Source organism: Lissotriton helveticus, chromosome 7, assembly GCF_964261635.1.
Source record: "Lissotriton helveticus chromosome 7, aLisHel1.1, whole genome shotgun sequence".
Classification (NCBI taxonomy): domain Eukaryota; kingdom Metazoa; phylum Chordata; class Amphibia; order Caudata; family Salamandridae; genus Lissotriton; species Lissotriton helveticus.
The window spans coordinates 1820331081-1820346238 of NC_136068.1; the positions used below are offsets into that span (position 1 = coordinate 1820331081).

General features: G+C 47.9%; 2 pseudogenes across 1 annotated transcript in view; both read right to left on the minus strand.

The window, feature by feature from the left end:
- The window catches only part of LOC144769727 (uncharacterized), a 198219-nt pseudogene that overhangs the window by 127913 nt on the left and 55148 nt on the right, over positions 1-15158 (minus strand). The gene's annotated exons all lie outside the window — the stretch shown is intronic.
- On the minus strand, positions 6676-9537 carry LOC144767441 (homeobox protein Hox-A3 pseudogene; annotated as a pseudogene).

The following is a 15158-nucleotide window of genomic DNA, read 5'->3' on the forward strand; positions in this document are numbered from 1 at the left end:
AAACTTTAGAGAGTAAGAGGCAGATTGTATTAAGTAGCATGTATAGGTACTGGGGGAGGAGCACCAGTTTTCGCTAGTGCTATCCGTCCCATTATGGATAGTGACAAAGTCGTCTTCAATTCTACTGGGCCTACAAGTGCCCACATCACCCTTCCCATATTTAGGTCATATTGTGGGTTAGGGTCTACTTGCAGCGGAATATTTAAATATCCAAAATATCCCAAATTGTATCTAATTACCACCTCCAGAAGCTGTCCATGGCCAAACTCTCTAAAATACCCCAAAGGATATACTAGTAATTTAATACTGTTGATCTTCAGCCCCAAAGGCAGTCAACTCAAGACACAGTATTGGCACCAGTAGTTGTGGGGCTCTCAGCTATACCATCGTCTCATATGATGCATAGTACGATATCACATGAGTTGTATAAGCAAAGCTTATACCCCATTCCAACCCGGATGCACTCAGTCTGTAGACCGAAGGCTCCAGGGCAATCACAAATAACATCGGGGACAGCAGGCACCCCTGTTGTGTTCCGCTTCCCAGAGTCCTTTCCTCCAATACCCAAACTTCAGTTCTCGCCCCTACTGTTGGCTGCTGATACAGCAGGTGTACCCATGAGCAGAAGCTTGGCCCAAACCCATGCTCTCCAGTGGTGTCCGCAGGTATCACCAGGACACTTTATCGAATGCTTGCTCTACATTAAGAATAGTTCATGCTAATGTATTAGGAGCACCCGCATCACAGGTCATCACATGTGTCAGGTGTGTGCATAGAGCTCCTGCCCGGTATAAAGCCTGATTGGTCAGAGCGGATTAAGGTAGTCAGGACAGCAGCATCCTGATACCCAAGGCCTTGCTTAATATTTTCTCATCAGTACTGAGCATAGACAGGGCGCGATATGAGGCTCTGAGCGTTGGATCGGTGTCTCTTTTCGGAATCAATTAAATCAGTGCTTGACGAACACTTTAAAGAGCTTCTCCCTCACCATTTGCGTCTGGTCATTTTTGGTATTCCATCCTGTGTAATACCTCCAGGAGCTCCTGTGCTATGGGGAGCCTCCAGCTGCTACCCCTGTTTCCAGGACAGAGAGGACAGGTGCCTTCCAGCAAGATATCCCTGCATGTAATCTCTGGTCATTTGTGGTATCTGCGTGTATATCGATTTCAAGTTGTCCTCACATTTGTTGTTTAACCCCTTCTACAGAATTAATATCTGTCCCCCCCATCCTAGTTTAGCCGTAAAATGTGGGTGTGAGGTCATTTCCTCTTCAGCTCCAGGCTGGTGAGGACCAGATGTGCACCCCTCCCTGTAGAGTCTCTGCCTGTGAGTAGTAAGTGTATACTTATCCAGCCAGTTCCATGTGTCAGATAGCCTCAGTTTACCCTCTATGAGGCTGCGCGAGTTCAACGGGTCGGACACCATCTCAAGCCTCGCCATCTCCACCTCTGCATCACGGAGCTTCTGCTCTAGTTCAGTTTTAACTCCTCCAATGTGGGAGATGCATTCCCCTCTCAAGACCGCCTTATAGGCTTCCCATTCTGCAGCCCTGGTTTGTGCTATGTCCCTGTCAGCCTCAAAGAAATAGGAGGTAAGGTCTCGAACATGTGCGACAAATGGAGGTCTGGACAGTGCCTCAAGTTTCAGTCTCCACAAAGAGATCTTGTGTATCGCCCTCGTTTGCTTCTTCGTTAGCACCACAGGTGAGTGCTCAGAAAGGAATCTGTGTAAAGATGCAACAGTACCAACTCACATCAAACAAGTCCACGTCCTTATAATATAGCCAATTCTACTGTTTGTGTTATGTGTGTGCGAGTGACACGAGAACTCTATAGCTGTTGTAGATTTCAATCGCCAGGTGTCTACCCTTCCCATCTCAGCTGAAATCTGCTTCTGAGCAGCAACCGCTCCAGGCTTCATCCCCTCCTCAGGGTGGTGTCAATCCCAATGTCCATAGAGTGAGCAATTAAAGTTTGTCAACCAAATGAATAGTGTGCCTCAACTGCACCGGCTAGACAGCGGGCATCTGTGAAGCCTCAACTGCACCGGCTAGACAGCGGGCATCTGTGAAGCCTCAACTGCACCGGCTAGACAGCGGGCATCTGTGAAGCCTCAGCTGCACCGGCTAGACAGCGGGCATCTGTGAAGCCTCAACTGCACCGGCTAGACAGCGGGCATCTGTGAAGCCTCAGCTGCACCAGCTAGACAGCGGGCATCTGTGAAGCCTCAGCTGCACCGGCTAGACAGCGGGCATCTGTGAAGCCTCAGCTGCACCGGCTAGACAGCGGGCATCTGTGAAGCCTCAGCTGCACCGGCTAGACAGCGGGCATCTGTGAAGCCTTAACTGCACCAGCTAGACAGCGGGCATCTGTGAAGCCTCAGCTGCACCAGCTAGACAGCGGGCATCTGTGAAGCCTCAGCTGCACCGGCTAGACAGCGGGCATCTGTGAAGCCTTAACTGCACCAGCTAGACAGCGGGCATCTGTGAAGCCTCAGCTGCACCAGCTAGACAGCGGGCATCTGTGAAGCCTCAGCTGCACCGGGTAGACAGCGGGCATCTGTGAAGCCTTAACTGCACCAGCTAGACAGCGGGCATCTGTGAAGCCTTAACTGCACCAGCTAGCCAGCTGGCATTTGAGAAAGAGCAAATGCCCTGCTGAACAGCGGGCACTAGTACTTTCTCAGCTCTACTTGCTGGATGTCGGTCAGGGGTGAAGATCCAACCCCACGCTTTCGGTAGCGGGCACTGGTGACGTGTGCTAAGCAGTGCTTTTAATGGGCCGGTACTCACCGGTACTGAGTACCGGCACTACTTTGATTTATCACTCTGAGTACCAGCACTTCTGTACTGCCCTGGAGAGTACTGTTACTCATAAAAAGGTAGGCTCATTGGCTGTGCTGGTGAGCAGGAGCGGAATGTGTCTCTGTAAGGCGCCGCTTCTGTAGCCCCGATCTGAGCCCCAGCTGAGCTATTCAGCAGCGCTCATTTGAATAATGTCCAGTGCTCACCATCACCCTGTGTTTGACTGGGCAGGGTCCGTTCAGGCCCTGTGCTGTCAATCACATTCACACTATCCTGTGCATTTGTGCAAGCACAGGAATCATGTCAGTGCCCTGGCATTGGCCATCAGGCTACGGCCAGTCCAGCCCTGGTGGCAATTAAAAAAGCCATGGTAGGTGAAGAGTATAACATGGCTTTTATCATATCTGAGTCTTTTGTGTGTTTGCCTGCATTTGTATGCCTGTTTTTGTAAGAAAAAAGTGAAAGAAGAAGTGAAGTGAAGTCCACATTTGTGTAAAGCGCACAATCACCCGTAAGGGTCTCTAGGCGCTGGGGGCCGTCGGGAAGATTAAGCGAGCTATTGCCCAGAGTCACATGGTACTGGGCTAACCTGCCGCCGGAGCCGGGGATCGAACTGTGGTCCCCAGATTCCAGCGTCAGTCGCCCTGGCCGCGGCGCCACACCTCTCCCACTAAAGAAAGAGGGAGAGAATCAAGACACTCGGGAGGTATTTTAAAGAATATATGTGTCACTTTGTAAATGTTTGCTCTGTGACAAAGATTCATAAATAACGTAAAAGGGAGGGTGGGTGGTTGAGTGAGTGAGTGGATGAGTGAGTGGATGGATGAGTGAGCAAGGGTGGATGTATAGATGGGTGGATGATGAATAGATGGATGAGTGAAAGCATGCATGGGTGAAAGAGGGTGGATGATTGGATAAAAGAGCAGATGATGGGTGGATACATGAAAGTTTGGATGGATGAATAAAAGGTAGGGAGAATGGATGAAAAGGTGGATGATGGATGAGTGGAAGGAGGGATTGAGTGAAAAGGTGGATGGAATAAAGGAGTGAAAGTGTTGATGGATGGATGAGCTAAAGGATTGATGGATTAGGGTAAGGGTTGATAAAGAGCTGGATGAGTGAAAGGATGAATGGATATGTTTGGAGATGGATTGATGGATGGATGGATAGGTTTGGATATGAAGGGTGGATAGATGGAGTGGTGAAAATCTGAATGATTGATGAAAGACTGAATAGACAATAGAATGTAAAGGTTAAAGGGTGGACATCAGCAGGTAAATGGTAGGATGAAAGGATGAATGGATAGATTGTTGGAAGAGACAAGAGATGTCTTCTGGGGAGGGTCATGATGAGTTGCTTCATTTGCTTGGTGCCATAAGAGGTCATTTGCTCCAAGCCATAAGAGCTTTGGTGCGACATGGGGGTATTTCAGTTTCTTCCTACCAGCATGCGCAATAATATATAGTATTATGCCAAATAGCAATTAACAGTATGAAGTTAAGAAGGTGCAACTATTGCAAAAATAGGAAGTGTTAACATACTATTGCATTTCTCTTTCATTTTGTGTAATGAGTTAGCCTGCTTTGTTTATACAAACACATTTCTCATGTGTTTTAGTGTGTGCTGCAACTAATATAGAAGTTGTTAAGTATCATGTCATGTCCTTAGCCCCACCCCTAGCCACGCCCCTCACCTTTAGCTCATTTTAATGATTACTTGCACTTATTTTTTCCCATTTAAAGCACTGGTGCTAAGTGAAGGGCATCGGTGCCACCATGGTGCCAGTGGTATCACATCACGACAATGCTTTAGAAACCTGATCTAATGCCCTCCTCGGTGCACACATGGCGCTCGTATCTTGCCAAGGACACTCTTGGATACGTGCTGCTTTCAGCTGTTTCTATTGCACGGCTCTGTTAGACCTCACACACCGGTCCGGAGTGCCGGAAGTGGAGAGGGCGGGTCCAGCCATCAGTCTGCCACTTTCATGCCTCCTGTGCCCCTTTCACCATGCACCACTGTGATAAGACCCCAACATCGGCTGGCTGTGCCAACAGACACCAAAAAGTACAACGTTTTTGCTTGGTGGCACACATTTCATTTGCATCTTTTTAGGTTTTGCCTACGCAATGCGTACGAAGTACGCATGCGCTAGCAAAATCTAATGATATCTCTATGTGGGGTCGGGTATCTGCCCCCTCCTCCCATTGGCTAGCTCCATAAATGGAGGCTAGCCATTGGGAGAAGGCTCTGTCCGTCAATCTCGGACCAGATTCGGGGGCGTTCCCGAGAATTTTTCCCTTTTGGTGACGTCAGTCTCGGGAACGCCCCCGAATCTGGTCCGGCATTGAAGGCACACGCCTTCCTACACAGGCCGTGCTTTGAACGGGTGCGCAACGTTTTGCTGTGTCCCTGAGGCTGAGCTGCCCCTTTAACTGTGAAGCGGTGTGCAGCATCGGAAGACACGGGTGAAAGTATGATGCTTTTCAGGATCGGCAAAAAGGGGATGGTTTCTGCCGAGGGGCCAGTGTACAGGGAAGTCAATATTGGAGAGGTGTTGGGCTGATAATCGGCCATAACGGAGGTTTTGATCATTATGCGTGCCTTGTAAAAGCCTCCTCGCACACAGCGATTTATCTGCGCATTGCTGCACTGCAGGGAAGCACTTTAGTCTGTCTGCAGGTGACCTCATGACCTCGTTAGTATTCATACCACTCAATACATATGGCAATCACACCAAACGTAAACAAATCACCCGCACACACACCTGTGTAAGGTTTTCAATATGCTTTTATTCTGGCCTTCATTAGTGGAGCTTCCTTTTGCATTGCCATGATATGTTTCCCTTTCTCTTTCTGAACGACGCGTAAGTAATTTACCGAGTGCTCACTTACGGAAGAATGGACTGCTTGGTGGAGACAATTGGGAGGTTATGGAGGATATTTACGTGGCAAAACGGATCGGGTAATAGTTCGCCCTCCAAATGTAAGTGCCTCAAGACGTAGCTGCGCAAGGCAGGTGGAGTTGGACGGGGGCTGGCACTTATGTCCTGGATGCTACAGGGCCGCCCTGCAACGTGGTTATCATTCACCCACTCTGGAACCCTTCTGTGCTGTCGGATTTCAGTGCTGGGCTGCACTGTTTCAGTCGTACATCAATTACTATTGCACGGTTTGCAAAGGGATGGTGTGAAGCTGGCAATGATGTTGGTTTTTCCTTTTTTTTTTCGTTTTCTTTTTGTTTTTTTATTGCAATAGTAATACAGGGGCGGACTGTATTTGAAATAAAAATGTCCTAGTATTTCCAATATGCAGTTTATCACCAGGCCCAACACTCTGTCTCCATACTATCCAGAATGCCGTTTCATTTTGCTTATAAATATGACAGGTTGGGGATAAATAATATTTTAACATGTATGATTATTTCATGTTAGAAATGGAGGGTCAACAATAAATACGTCCGAGTGATCACCAGAGTACAAACTTTGCAGGAAGTCACACAACCGATGTCCTGGGATACGTCCATTTGTGTCTTTTTTTCCAATTTAAAAAGAAGTGCAATAAAATTAATAAATTGCTTCCCTGTTTGTGCGAACAGCTTTACGTTGGAGATCCTTTTTAAACAATCTGCACACATACCCTGTTATCATAAAAATAATCCTGAAAGGTAAAATATGAAAACTGGTGACAAATACAGTCACATGGCTACAGTTCAAAAAACATAGGGGGCACGAATAAAAGAGCAATTTAAGCAACATATATTGCTATGTCACAAAAAACGATTTAAAATGCATTGACAAAGAATTTTTAAAAAACTGAATAAAACGGAGTTGTTGGACGATAAGTACATAAAGAGAGTCTTGGGACAGTCCTTCACAGGTGAGTCAGTTTGGGGGCCTCTTGCATTCTTCCCTGAGAAGGCTGGTGAGAGGACAGGTCTGTGTATGTGGGGTGAGGGTGAGGGTCGCACTGTCCATGGTGGTGGCTCGAGGCCATGGACCCAGGGCCACCATAGTCCATGCTGGCCGAGGAAGGGTGGGAGAGATGGGTTAAACCAAAAATGGAGGGCCCCGAGTTAGTCATGCTTTCCACATAGCTGTTGCCCACGTAGACGGGGCTTCCCTGTAAATGCGGATTTCCATAGCCATTGTTGCCCTGCAGTGAGTGGGCCTCGTACTCCGGCGTGACAGCTGCCGTCCAGAGTACCTCTTCTGGGGAGGCGGGCAGTTGTTGAGGGGAGGCGGATATGACGTGTGCAGGTTATAGGCGTTCTGGTGCGACTTGGTGAAGGACGGGGGCGATTGGGGTTCATAGGGCACGCTGTTCACCAGGGAGTGCATGGAGTTCAGGTACCCCCTGCCCATCGACTGGGGCAGCGTGCTCCTGCTGGGGGACTGGCCCCCGATGACGTCATCATCCCCTTGCCCTTCTGGTCCTTTTTGTATTTCATCCGCCGGTTCTGGAACCAGATCTTGATCTGCCTCTCGGTGAGGCTGAGCAGGCTGGCCATCTCCACCCGCCGGGGCCGGCACAGGTACCGAGATATGCGGGTGGCGGTCAATTGTGAGTGTACCAGATTCCAGAAATTTCTGTCAGGTGGAGGGGGGCCCTACATTTTAAGAAATTCAGCTGGGGGGGCTCAACCTACAAAAGTTTGAAGACCTCTGCTTTAAGGGATGCCTTCGTGGTGTTGTGCTTTTTTGCTTCCGAGGCGAGCACTGTTGGATGTAACTGAAATCGTGTCTGAGTCCAACCCCTCCTTGGCGTGCCTCGATGCTCTGTACTATTAAGTGGCACATGCAGGCCCGCGCTCTGTCTGAGCAATGTGCAAGCTGAGAATTATTTCTCTGTATTTTAATCTGAATTTTAGAGTATTATATTTGCGTGTGGTCGATGTTGGCAGCAGTTTCTATGTTCTCTCGTCAGGTTTTACTTTATTTCACTTCAGGGTGACGCTGGGACGTATAGTAAAACAGATGCATCTTTAGGAAGTCAGCCATACAGTGAAAACATGTACGCACGCCTGATTATCGTTGAGCAGTTGGCTTCTGTAACAGTCTCCTTGTTATCAGTTGTCGTTAAACATTTACAGAACACGATACTTCAATGATAACCCCCCTCCCATAAAATTTGAAAACATTCTTGTATGTGAGCATGCGCTGTACACAATGTTTTTCCAGGGGTGGGAGGGTGATGGACCACGACAGTTCCAGATCAGGCACGGCGATAAGCATTCCTTGTCCGGGATTGTGCGGCACTACGTGAGCCAGCTGAGAGGGCCTGGGGCGGGGGTGCAGGAGGGAGGGGGAGTGAAGTGTGACAAGCTGCGGCTCCAGCTGAGATGCATACACTTCAGGGAGGGGGGGCAGCAGGCGGGGAGGGGCCCCACAGACGCCCACCCCCAGCACCACTGCAATCCGCGATCCCTCACACTGGGGAGCAGCCCTGCTCTGGGTAATGTGAGCCACAGGGAAACCAATCATGAGGCGAGGGACCGCGTGTGATCTTCGGCAGCCCGTCACTCACTCTTCCCTTTCACCACACTCTCCTTCTCTCACTGACTCTCTTCTGCTCATACTCTCATCCCGTCACTCACTCTTCCCTTTCACCACACTCTCCTTCTCTCACCGACTCTCTCTCTTCTGCTCATACTCTCATCCCGTCACTCACTCTTCCCTTTCACCACACTCTCCTTCTCTCACTGACTCTCTCTTCTGCTCATACTCTCATCCCGTCACTCACTCTTCCCTTTCACCACACTCTCCTTCTCTCACTGACTCTCTCTCCTCTGCTCATACTCTCATCCCTTCACTCACTCTTCCCTTTCACCACACTCTCCTTCTCTCACCGCCTCTCTCTCTTCTGCTCATACTCTCATCCCGTCACTCACTCTTCCCTTTCACCACACTCTCCTTCTCTCACTGACTCTCTCTCCTCTGCTCATACTCTCATCCCGTCACTCACTCTTCCCTTTCACCACACTCTCCTTCTCTCACCGCCTCTCTCTCTTCTGCTCATACTCTCATCCCGTCACTCACTCTTCCCTTTCACCACACTCTCCTTCTCTCACCGCCTCTCTCTCTTCTGCTCATACTCTCATCCCGTCACTCACTCTTCCCTTTCACCACACTCTCCTTCTCTCACTGCCTCTCTCTCTTCTGCTCATACTCTCATCCCATCACTCACTCTTCCCTTTCACAACACTCTCCTTCTCTCACTGCCTCTCTTTCTTCTGCTCATTCTCTCATCCCGTCACTCACTCTCCCTTCAACACACTGCTAACTCTCTCCAATGCACCACTCTCTCTCACCCTAATTTGTTTTTCCTTCTTGGCTCTATCTCTATTCATTATCCCTCCCCAACTCCTCCTGATTCTATAGAGCACTTTTCAAAATGTTTTGTAACCATCGTCCATTTGCGTGAGATTATGCTATTGGCATTGTAAATGACAATGGCATTAATTTATCTGTTTTCAAAACAAACACATAAATAAAAAATTTGTCATTGACAATGCCAATCGCTCTAACTTTGTCAAAGGCAAAACCATTGCATTGTAAATGCTTGTTTTAAATATTCAGAGATGTGGTGGAAAATAAAAACGGAGTAAAGTTTAAAGCGTTCAGTTTCATCTTCTGCAAATAAAATGGAGAAGATTGCATGAATGTTTTTAGCACTCACCTTTAAAGATGTTCTGATATTCTGCAGATTCTCCAGATTAAGCCTGCCTCTTGACATGCAGCTACCTGTATTTATGCTGCGTGTACGGATGACGTCATCTCTGTTGGGTACCTGTATGTCCGTGTGCTCAAGATCATTTTAACTGTGTTCAATACTGGCTGGATGTTTCGTGGTATTTGTTCATAGGTGCCCCACGTCTGATTTTTGCAAGGGTGCCCGAGTTCTTGTATGCCTGTGTGTGCACGTGTGTATCCGTATATCTCTCGTGCTTTGAGCAGAGGTAAGTATATTTCTGTTGGTTTTGGTCAGTGCTTCATGTATGTCTATGGGTGTGTGTGCTTGAGTGTCTGTTGGTTTATGTGCATGGTTGTCTATGAGTCTGTTAGCGTGTGTGTGTGTGCATGTCTCTCTCTCTGTATGTCTCTAGGTCTTTGAGCAGAGGTAAGTATATTGTTAGTCTTTGTATGTGATACATGTATGTCTATAGGTGTGTGTGCTTGAATGTGTGTTGGGGTGCCGCTCGAGGCTTTGGATTGTGGTGGAGCTGTCTGTTTCCTGACTACGGGGCATTGCCTGCAGACTCGTGGCGAGGGGCTGAGGAGTGTTGCTGTGGACGGGACTGCGAGGGCCAGGCTGCTTAGCGGCGAGTCATCAGCCGCACCTGGCTCCTCTTCCCGCCCCGCCTCTCTCCATTTCCACTCCTACTTAACTTCACCCTCCCACGCGCACGCGGGACGGCGCCGGGCGAAGCCCGGGCCAAGGGCGGGCCCGTTTGTACCCGTTCGTGACCAAGAGTGACCGGTCCAGACCACCTCCCTTACTTTGATCCTAATCCACCTGTACGTATCATTGGACTCTATGGCTGCCCGGGAAACACGGAGTAAGTCCTCGCTTGCTGGAGGATCTATAACTGGAGGTATGGACAAATTCCTCATCAGGGCAAATACTATCATTGACACTGAAATTAATTCTCTTGAGAAACGTTTGTCCAAGGAACTGTTGTCTATTAAACGATCCTCCGTGGGGACATTAGCTAATGCAAAAACACCTGAAAGACCAATTGATACCGTCACCACTCTAGTGGCAGACCAACCCCCCCTTCCTGAAGTGGATAATCAGGCTTTAGTGGACCTTGATATCATGGTGAACGAAATTCTGCCTGAAATTGACCTAGTTCTAGATACTAATAATGTTTCCTTTGTTTCTGTACCCGAAGATACTGTTAATAATTCTATGTCTCAGGGTGTGAAGGAAGGGGCTACTACCAAACGGAAAAGACCTTATAACAAGAAAACTGGTAGGAATTCGAAAATAGCAAAGCCCCAACACGATCCCACCCCTCTCCCTACGATTTTTCCAACAGTTTCCTCTATTAGTGAGGTATCTACCGAAAGCTTGGCCACCCTATTTAAATCAATTCTATTCCCTCTTGAGGCTAAAATGGAAAGGATAGAACTTAGATCGTCTAACATCGAGAAAACCACTGCTTCCATCCTAGCCTATGTTAACAAACCTAGTAGCTCCAATACCTTACAAATCACTCCCACCATCCCTGCTATTCTACAAGCTAATGTAGCCCAACACTCTACCTGTCCTCCTATAGGTCAGTCAGTAGTACATCAAGATTCCAACCAGTGTAATAATGTTCCCCCACAACCACTCCCTGGACCCCAACTTTGTAATTCCTGTCCATCTGGACCAACGACTGATGGTACAGACGGGTCTCCAATTAAAGTACCTAGAGCCCGCAGACCTCGCCTGCCTGATCTTCCCCAGAAGCAAATCGCTATATGGTGGTTTCGGCTGCAGCCCCTGCCCTGGAAACAGGAGAAACTGAAACCTATAGCTCCCTGAAAGGTAGAGTCGTTAAGTGGCTTAACTGGAACAGACCCCTCCCGGCCCATCTCCATAATGAGCTTATTATGGTAAGGAGGGTACCCTGGTTAGGTAAGACGGCCAAGTCCATTAACGGGGATTGTATTACGGTTAGCTTCAGAGATCCCAGAAGGGTATCCCATATTTGTGCCGGATTTAACAGGTCTTTTGACTCGACCATTCAGACCCTCCCAGTGTCTTTCTTTTTTCCACCTAACTATGTAACCCATGGTAGAGGAGGGCCTGACTGGTCAAGGGTTGAACGAAGGGGAAGACCTAGAAGCCACAATATAAGACCGGCCATATCGTCTCAGTATACCCCCCAGCACAATCCCTTTTTTGATTGTAATCGGTATAGTTGTCTAGATGGCCTAGAGGGGGTGGATTGACTACTGTCAACATGTGATTCAAGGTCTTCCCAATCTACGTTGGGTAATGGTTTAGTCGACAATGAAGTTGTGGTCAATGAAATGTGTCCAGCTGAATGTTTGTTGCCCCCTTTAACACCTATAATGTCGCCAATAGTTCCACCTTTGCAAACTAGGATAGCGGATTTCCATCAGCCGCCTTATGCCCTGGGTACGTCAGAGATGTTGTTAACTATTCCGGTTTCTCCAACTAACCTTGTGTTGACTGAGCCAGCATTGGTAACTAACCCCCCAGGTTGTAAAATTGTAAGTTGGAATATCGCCGGTTGGCGGCAGAGGATGTCAGCCCTGGGTTGGAAGGAGTCTATCTCCGGGTTTGACATCCTGTGTTTCCAGGAGACCATGTCCAGGACTGATATTCATCATGATGGTTTTGTCTCTTATAATTGCCCTGCGCAAGAATCCTCCATGGGTAGGGCAAAAGGTGGATTTTGATTTTATTGTCTGTGCATTTCCCAGTACGTGTGAGATCCCACTCCACTGTAGGCTCACGCTCTCAAATACTTAGGCTGTAACATGAAGGGGGCCGGAACACCTTGCTGATTAATCATTATAACAATTCATTTGACCCCGCGAGTACCCTTGTTGTAGATGAACTAGAGTCAGCTATAATTAAAATCTGCAATGATACCCACAAGCCATATGACATTATCGGGGGGGGGGGGGGGACTTCAATATCAGAACTTGTCCCTACTCATATACTAATGTATGTGGGTATGATGGGGACAATGGGGAGAACCGGGCTCATTTCACTCATACTCTTTATGGCGACTCCCTTAATACCCTCTTGTTAAAACTCGATCTGGTTATCGTTATCCATCAACCTGCTCTGGATAATGAGGGTAATATTGTTCCGACTTTTACAGGGAGAAATTCTGCATCTGTTATTGACCAAATGTTGATATCAACACAGATGGTCCCCCTTTGTACGGTCCCCATTATTGTGGATTTTGGAATTAGTGACCACAATGCCATTACTTTGTCAATTCTCATCTGGGGTCCTATGACCCGTCGTGACGGTAGGATTGTTGATGAGATTATACCATGTAGGCAAAATGGCATCCGGATTAAATGGTGCGGAAATAATTCCGATAAATTACTAAGGAAAATTGTGGGCGCAGGTCACGAAGTGTTACTTCGTTGTCTTGAAGTTGATGCCGCCCCAAGTTGTATTATAGCCGACTTCGAAGAACTTGGTGACATAATCAAAAAGTCTCTCACCATCACCAAGGGTATAACTAAGCGGGCCACGTTAGGCTGGTTTGATAAAGCCTGTACTTCTGCGCTACAAGACCTTAAAAGGGCTCTATCTAATCTCCCGAGAGATAGGGATGTTGTAATACTTATGAGGGCTACTTATAAACACGAGCTGAAGCGTAGGAAACAGGAACTAAGAGAACATCATGGGAGGATCTGATCAAGGCGGCAGCGCTACGTGATTGTAAGCTATTCTGGAGCACTGTCAATAGCCCTTTCCTCCAGAAGGAAGAGTTCCCAGTTTTAACCGCGGAAGTTAGCGAGGATAGCTGGGTCGAATATTTTACCGGGATTTTTGACCCAACTTGTAAGGCCCAGGATAGCTCTAGTGTTAACTTCACCATATCCAATCAATCATTGGGGATTACCCTTCAAGAAGTCGACATGGCAATTCGAAATAGTAAAGGAGGGAAAGCCCCAGGACCGGATGGGGTGCCGGTCGATCTATACAAAACAGATCTGGCCTTGTGTAGCCCCCTATTGACCCAAGTGTTTAAAGCCGCAGTTAACGCTACCACCCCTCCTACCTGGAGCGAATCCATAATCCTACCAATTTATAAGAAGGGAGATAGAGGAGAGGCTAAGAACTACCGCCCTATCTCCCTTCTGGATTCCTCGTTAAAGATCATGAGCAGGGTTTTATTGCTACGCTTGGAGGAGTGGGCTGAAACCAATAATATCCTTGCAGTTTCCCAATATGGTTTTAGAAAGGGCCTCGGCACTATTGAGCAGTGTATCAACCTAGACCTTATAATAGGAAAATACACCAAAACAAAACAGGGTTCTTTGTTCCTTTGTTTCGCGGACCTCTCTAGTGCCTTCGATCTGGTTGACCACACCTTGCTGTGGACAACCTTACTCGAAATGGGTGCTCCGGCAGCGATAATCCATTTTCTGGCAAGACTTTATAATAATCTATCAGCACAGATTCGCTATGGCCAAGAGGGTGAGTGCACGAGGAAGATCAGGGTAAAATCCGGCATTAGACAGGGTTGTGTCCTGGCCCCGCAACTTTTCTCCTTGTTTATAAACTCGATGGAGTCTGAACTGAAAAACGTGCAAGCTGATGCCCCGCAAGTCGAGGGACAACCAATCCCGGTGCTGCTTTACGCAGACGATACCGTCTTACTCTCGAGAACCCCCATAGGCCTCCAGAAACTTATGAATAGTTTTTATGATTTTATACAGGGGAAGAAATTAAAAATGTATAATTCTAAAACCTACATCATGGCATGTGGAAAAAAGGTGAATAATCTTAAATCATTCTATTTTAAGGAAAACCGTATTGAGGTTGTGAATAACTTTTGTTATTTGGGCATTACTTTTAATAATGGTGGATCTTGGGCCCCAGAACAACATAATGTTAAAGCTAGGATGGGCAAGGCTTCCCTAAGTGCATTTCGTTTTGCTGCCAAATTAGGAAGCCGCCGCATACTAGACATGTTGAATGTTTATCGATCTAGGTGTGCATCTATTGCCCTTTATGGCTCAGGGGTTTGGGGACACAGACCTCAAAGGGATTTGCAAATATTGGAAAATGTATTTCTTAAGCGACTCCTCTGCCTTCCATCTTCGGCATCCATTGAACTGACCCATAAAGAACTAGGGTTGGACTATATAACTGACTTAACCGGATTGAGGCCCTTAATGGCCTGGAGGTCTATCTGGTCAAAGGATGAAACTGGCTTCACCAGGGGAATAATTCAAGATTGTTTACGCCTGGACAATGTCCACCGGATTCCGTGGCTAAAATATGTCATTTCATTTTTGGGTCTCGCTGGCAATGCATCCGCAAGGATGCATTTGTCCAGCTGGAGACCAATAGTTATCTGTTACGGGGGAAGGAGGACAAGAGGGTGCACGAGCTTTTCTTGCTGGATTCGTGTGCGCGAACGCGCACGTCGCGTCCCGCGCCGTACACATGCGCGCGCCGACAGACACTCGCTCACACACACACACACCCCCTCCCCCACAGTCACACACACGCACTCCAAGACACATACACACACACACGCACGCACACACACATACATACACAGCCCGCCGGCCCCTCCCTCCCCCCCGCACGCGCGCGCGCGCGCACACTCATGCTCCCCCCCGCAGCTCAGCAACCCACTC